Source organism: Triticum aestivum, chromosome 4B (genome assembly GCF_018294505.1).
Source record: "Triticum aestivum cultivar Chinese Spring chromosome 4B, IWGSC CS RefSeq v2.1, whole genome shotgun sequence".
Classification (NCBI taxonomy): Eukaryota; Viridiplantae; Streptophyta; class Magnoliopsida; order Poales; family Poaceae; genus Triticum; species Triticum aestivum.
In genome coordinates, this window is record NC_057804.1 from 245,220,438 (window position 1) to 245,226,532 (window position 6,095).

A 6,095-nucleotide genomic window follows, 5' to 3' on the forward strand; every position below is an offset into this window, starting at 1 on the left:
ATGCACAGGCATGTCCCAACAAGCCCCTCTCTTTGTTCTTTTTTTCACCAGAAGCCACATATCATCTCGACCTGTGCCTCAATCTCCATTTCTTTTTTCTTGTCTTGGGCTCCTTGATGATTCTTGTGAAACTTCGGCCTATATAAATTGGTGGATTTTAACGCAAAGGGCCGATGTGGGACTATTTATTTGTGCATCTAACTTTTTTAGAAGAATTTGTGCATCTAACTCAGTATTCGTGCGCACGACTGTAGGCAGGGATTTGAGCAACTTGGGCCTGACTAACCTCACAGACCGGCCCACCTAACTCTTGAGGCCCAACCGCCCCCACTACTCTAACCCTAGCCTGATCCCCTAGCCTCCCGAACCCCATCTCCTCCCAGCGTCATCACATGCACCACACGAACAAAGGGGCAGCGCCCAGCGCGCCTCAGCTCGCCGCCAACCTCACGCGCTCGCTAGGTTGCCGCCCCTCCGTCCTGCACTCTGATTCGTCCGCCGCCTCCTTTCTTCCATGCTCCTCCTCTCATTCTCCACCCAGCCTCGCAGCTGCCTCTGCCTGTGGCGCCGCTACACGACTCGGCCCCGTCAGGCACCACACTGGAGCCCCGTCTGTCTCCTTCCGTGAGACTTCAACTCGCTTGCACCACCCGCCTCTTGCTGCATTAGGTGAACACCATGGCCGACCTCTACCGCTCAAGTGCCCTACTCGCCTTGAGAGCCACCTTTTCTTGCCGCGTGCAGCACCACCGACAGTGCCGATGCTCGCCTTCCTGCCGGTCATCCACACCTTGCCCTACTACCAAGATTGTGACTGCTGCTCCGACCCCCTCTAGCACACGCGCACAACCAACACCATTGAGACACCCTGTCCTCTGCTGCTCGGCCATCCAGCTGGGCAAGCCCCAGGGCCGGCCCTGAGGGGGGGCAGCAGGGGCGGCCGCCCCGGGCCCCCAACATCAAGGGGGCCCCTCCCAGGTACACTACGCAAGGTAGCCCACAACCAGGAATTCGTCGTCCGGCCTTTTTTCTTTCGATCCCAGCAGCAGCGCATCGAGCCTGGCCTAGCGTATGTGCAGGTAGTAGAAGCCCATGCTTGTTTTTTCCGCTGCCGACGCCCATCGCTCGCATCAAACTCAATCCTTAATCGTAGCAAGGCAATCCCCAATCGCCGCCGCCGACGCCGCAGTAGCGGCAACGAAGGTGAGCACGCAAGTAGGCTTGTCGTCAGGCTCCGGTAAGGAATGCTTCGTTCCTTTTCGATCTAATCTTGTGAGGTTGTATCATCGTATCCGTATGGATTTTGAGATTTTCTGCCCTTTCTCACTCAGGGCAAAAGTTTGCTGTCGAACCGTGAGCAGGATTTTCCCCTTGTATTCAGAACAAGGGGCCGTGATATTTTTGTTTGATTAAGAATTATTTAATGGAGCACTGTTCACTCTAGTAGCAAATCAGGTATTCCCTCCGTCCGAAAATACTTGTCATCAAAATGGACAAAAAGGGATGTATCTAGAACTAAAATACGTCTAGATACATCTCCTTTTATTCATTTTGATGACAAGTATTTCCGGACGGAGGGAGTAGGAGTATGTACTAATCAATAGGATGTGTTTATCATAGTCAGGAGGCACAATGTTTTTGTTAATTCGCTATGATTGACACTTGTGTAATTTAGCAAATGTTAGCAGCACAAAATATGTCGGAAGCACATTTTGATTCCGAGTAATAGATCATAATGGACATCTTGTAATTCAGAAATTACCAAAATCAGTACATGACAAAAATGTGGAAGATAGAACGCCTACTAAATCTGAATGAAGACGAAGAGTTTACGTAGTTGTGTTCGACGATTGAGTATTGGACAATGTCTACTGAAGCAAGATCAACCACTAAATTGTGTCGAATTCTATATAAACTTGTTTGTTCAACTTAATGATCAATGTCATGGTTTTGATGCTGCAAAACTATTATCTACGAGGTGTTGGGGTTGCGTCCCATTTAGGTTTCATGGTAATGTATACATATATACTTATTTAATTTTGGATGCATTTCTAGGGTCGTTTTTCGCAAAGGGAGTGTACCTCACCTCTGCATTTTCAGTGTTTATTGGTAACCTTTCACGTATACATATGTTAAATATGATTTCGATGTCTACATTAAAGGGCCCCCACGTTATAGTTTCGCCCCAGGCCCCTGTATTCTCAGGACCGGCCCTGGCAAGCCCCATGCTTAGCCACCCGAGGTTTTGCCAAGGATTGCGGGTTGAGTACTAAAAAATGCAGGGTCCTTTTTGTAAGAACAAAACATTTTCCAGATCCACTTAAAAAGGGATTGCGGGTTGAATTATCAGAAAACATAAGGACTTTTTCATAAAACGGGCGCGACGGTGAGCCCGACAGACTCAATGTGTGCTTTATTAGTAGGTAAAGATTATTGTCTTGTTGCATACGTGAATGTACCAAAGACTACAATATTTCATATGCGCCTGGATTGTGATATTCCAACATGGACAATGTGAAGAAATGAGTGACTTGTTATCTACATGCATGCCATATCCTGTAAACTGAAAATTTTAGCAATCAGCCACCAAAATGAATGCATGGCTTAATTCTATAATTTCTTCAGAAAACTCTAGTAGTAGAAATAGTTTTTTGTCATGTGTTTGTCCAAGTGGCATATGTCAAGGTCGTTGTAACTTGGTTTAGTGGTTTACGTGCTTTTGATCCTCGTATCTTTATTGTGATGTGGCAAGCTGTAATTAGTGGTTAACTAGTGCCCATTTCTTGTCAACAAATATTTTCATTAAATCTGTTATTTTCTTGCCAAGGCATCTGGAATAGCTGCATTAGATGTGAAAAAGCTCAAAGATGCCAGTCTCTACACAGTAGAGTCTCTGGCTTACACTCCAAGATCTTTTGCGAATCAAAGGAATCAGTGAGGCCAAAGTTGAGAAGATAATTAAGGCAAGCAAGTAATCATGAGATCAGAATTGTATTTTGCATGTAAATTTTATAGCACACTGTAAAATATTTACTGTCTACAAATGTTTGCAGCATCCAGGCTTGTTCCGCTGGGATTTACAAGTGCCAACCAACTACATGCACAGAGGCTAGAGATCATTCAAGTTAGAACTGGATCAAGGGAGCTTGATAAGATCTTGGATGGTAATGTGCTACCAGCTTTATGCTTTTTCCCTTTCTCAGCATAATTTGATAAATGACTTGTGATCCATTGAGTATCAGATCTTACCTACCTTTAACAGGGGGATAGAAACAAGATCTATCACAGAGTTATATGGTGAATTCCCCTCAGGAAAGACTTAGTTGTGCCACACTGTGTTGTTACATGCCAGATGAGACTTCATTTATTGTTTTTTTATTTGCATTGACACCTAAGTCTTGTTGTTAATCTCTCATATGTTAAACATGATATATTTCAGCTTCCATTGGACCAGGGTGGTGGTGAAGGAAAGGCTCTCTACATTGACGGAGAGGGGACATTCAGACCTCAGAGGCTCCTCCAGATAGTAGACATGTGGCACCTTTGGTTACACTAGTTACTTTGGTTCTTAGCATGAATTTTATTAATAAGCAAGTGAATACTAGATTCTAGGTTGGTTTTAACATGAATTTGATTACTAAGCAAATGAATATTGGATTCTAGGTTGGTTTTAACATGAATTTGGTTATTAAACAAGTGACTACTGGACTCTGGGTTTGGATTGAACGGTGCTGATGTATTAGAGAATGTGGCTTATGCCAGGGCTTACAATACTGATCATCAATCCAGACTTCTACTGGATGCAGCTTCCATGATGATAGGGACGAGGCAAGTTCATCAGTTTGAGTGTATCTCTAAACTTCAATATGATTTTCTTGAGCTAGATAGGTGACTAGCAGTAACTTATTGATCATTATTTTTATTTCTCCTTGTGTGTATAAGGGACTGTATGTTGCCTACATAACTAGCCCATCTGTTGTTACTTTTATCATATGAAAGTCTGTGTGTGTGTGTGTGACCTTTTCGTTGTACTATTGTGAGTTTTCACTATATAGAAGTGTCATATGAGATTAAAGAATGTATGTAGATGTAATGTTAACATCAGACCATTGTGACTTTTCTCATATCCATTGCTTAAAAAGATCCTACAACAACAACAAAGTTGGGGTAGGCTAGAATTGAAACCTATTATATCTCAACCAAGTCATGGTTCTGGCATGTGGACAGCCAACTCCCACACACCCATGTCCACGACTAGTTCTTTGGTGATATTCCAGCCCTTCTGATCTCTCTTTACCTGCTCCTCCCATATCAAGTTTGGTCTTCGCCAACCTCTCTTGACGTTTATTAGCATGCTTTAACTATCCAATATGCACTGGTGCTTTTGGAGGTCTTCGTTGTATATGCCCAAACCATCTTACAGATGATGTTGGGCAAGCTTCTCTTCAATCAGTGCTACCCTAACTCTATCATGTGTATCATCATTTCAGACCCGATCCTTTCTTGCATGGCCACATATCCATCTTTACATGAGCAGCTCTCCTATTGGACATGCCGGCTTTTAGTTGGCCAAAATTCAGTGCATACAACATCGCAGGTCGAATAGTTGTCCTGCAGAACCTGCCTCTTAGGTTTTGTGGCACTCTCTTGTCACTGAGACGCCCGAAGCTTGGCGTCACTTCATCCATCCAACTTTAATTCGATGGCTCAAATCTTAGTCGATATCGCCATCCTTCTTCAGCATTGATCCCAAATATCAAAAGGTGTCCTTCTGAGGTGACACCTGACCTGCCCATCAAGGCTAACTTCTTCCTTGTGCCTAGTAGTACTAGAACAACACCTCGTGCACTCGATTTTAGTTCCACTAATCCTAAAATCTTTTGATTCCAAAGTCTAACTCCACATCTCTAACTTTCTATTAACCCCCGTCTGACTATCGTACACTAGCACCACATCATCCGAAAAGAGCATACACCATGGGACATCTCCTTGTGGCACCTGCTCTTTATTGAATTCTGCTTACACAGCAAGTTTGTTTGGTGCACTATTTTACAGACTAATAGGCAATGTCTATTATATGTATCCTTTTATATGTATTTATAGACTACTAGTAAGTAGTACTAACTGATTCCTGATATTTGGAAATGATATGTGCAGGTTTGCTCTTATGATTGTTGACAGTGCCACAGTTCTATACATAATTGATTTCTCAGGTAGAGGGGAACTATCAGCGAGGCAAATGCAGAGGGCCAAGTTTCTATGGAGTCTTCAAAAATTAGCCGACGAGGTCAGGAGCTCTTTGTTTCTATCTCAGCTATCCTCAAACTGATAAATACACTGCTGAGTTGTTATCTACAGTAGTGCGGCTTTCTCAAAAAATGACCCTGTTGCTTACATGAGTTGATTAAACCTGATTTAATTGCCTGGTGTAGTCTGGAGTTGCTGTGGTTATCACGAATCAGGTAGAGGCACAAGTGGATGGCTCTGCCATGTTTGCGGGGCCACAGGTGAATCCTATCGGTGGGAACATCATGGCGCATGCTTCCACAACCAGGCTTGCTCTTCGCAAGGGAAGAGGCGAAGAGTGAATCAGTAAAGTAATCAGCTCCCCTTGCCTAGCTAAATCCGAAGCAAGGTTCCAGTTATCATCTGAAGGCATTTCAAATGCCAAGGACTGACTAATACCATCTCTGTCTCTCCTCCAGCTCCCTCACATTTGCAAATATGTTCATCTCCATTCTATTTTGATGGCTTAGTGGATGCACATTTTTGTTGTGAGCTTGCAGAGTGTTGCTGTTGTACAAAACAAGGCTGTCTCTCGCGCATTGCATGTGATGTAATGTGTAACTCACCATCTTTCAAATATATTGAATGGATGATGCTTTTTTTTTTTGAAAATGATAAAGGCAAAGGTGTCCCGTCTTTCGATGAGATGGTGGCTATCGTTTTTGATGGAGTAGACTTTGACGATCTGACTACGAACGTGCGAGGACGTCGCGCCTTAGCAATCGATAAACCAACTCCGCGAGGTTATTGACCACGCTGGAGCACGATCAACCTGACTACAAGGGTCTATTTCCTGTAAGCAAACGAAG

The 6,095-nt window shown here is 43.8% G+C and overlaps 1 long non-coding RNA gene and 1 pseudogene across 1 annotated transcript; both read left to right on the forward strand.

Moving 5' to 3' along the window:
* Window positions 1–370: 370 nt before the first annotated feature.
* Window positions 371–3,273, forward strand: LOC123091919 (uncharacterized). The gene is made up of 4 exons (XR_006443808.1): window positions 371–1,237; window positions 1,332–1,455; window positions 2,828–2,971; window positions 3,054–3,273. It is a non-coding gene; the product is annotated as an uncharacterized lncRNA (long non-coding RNA).
* A 427-nt stretch (window positions 3,274–3,700) lies between these two features.
* LOC123090072 (DNA repair protein RAD51 homolog A-like) lies at window positions 3,701–5,892 on the forward strand (annotated as a pseudogene).
* Window positions 5,893–6,095: the final 203 nt, after the last annotated feature.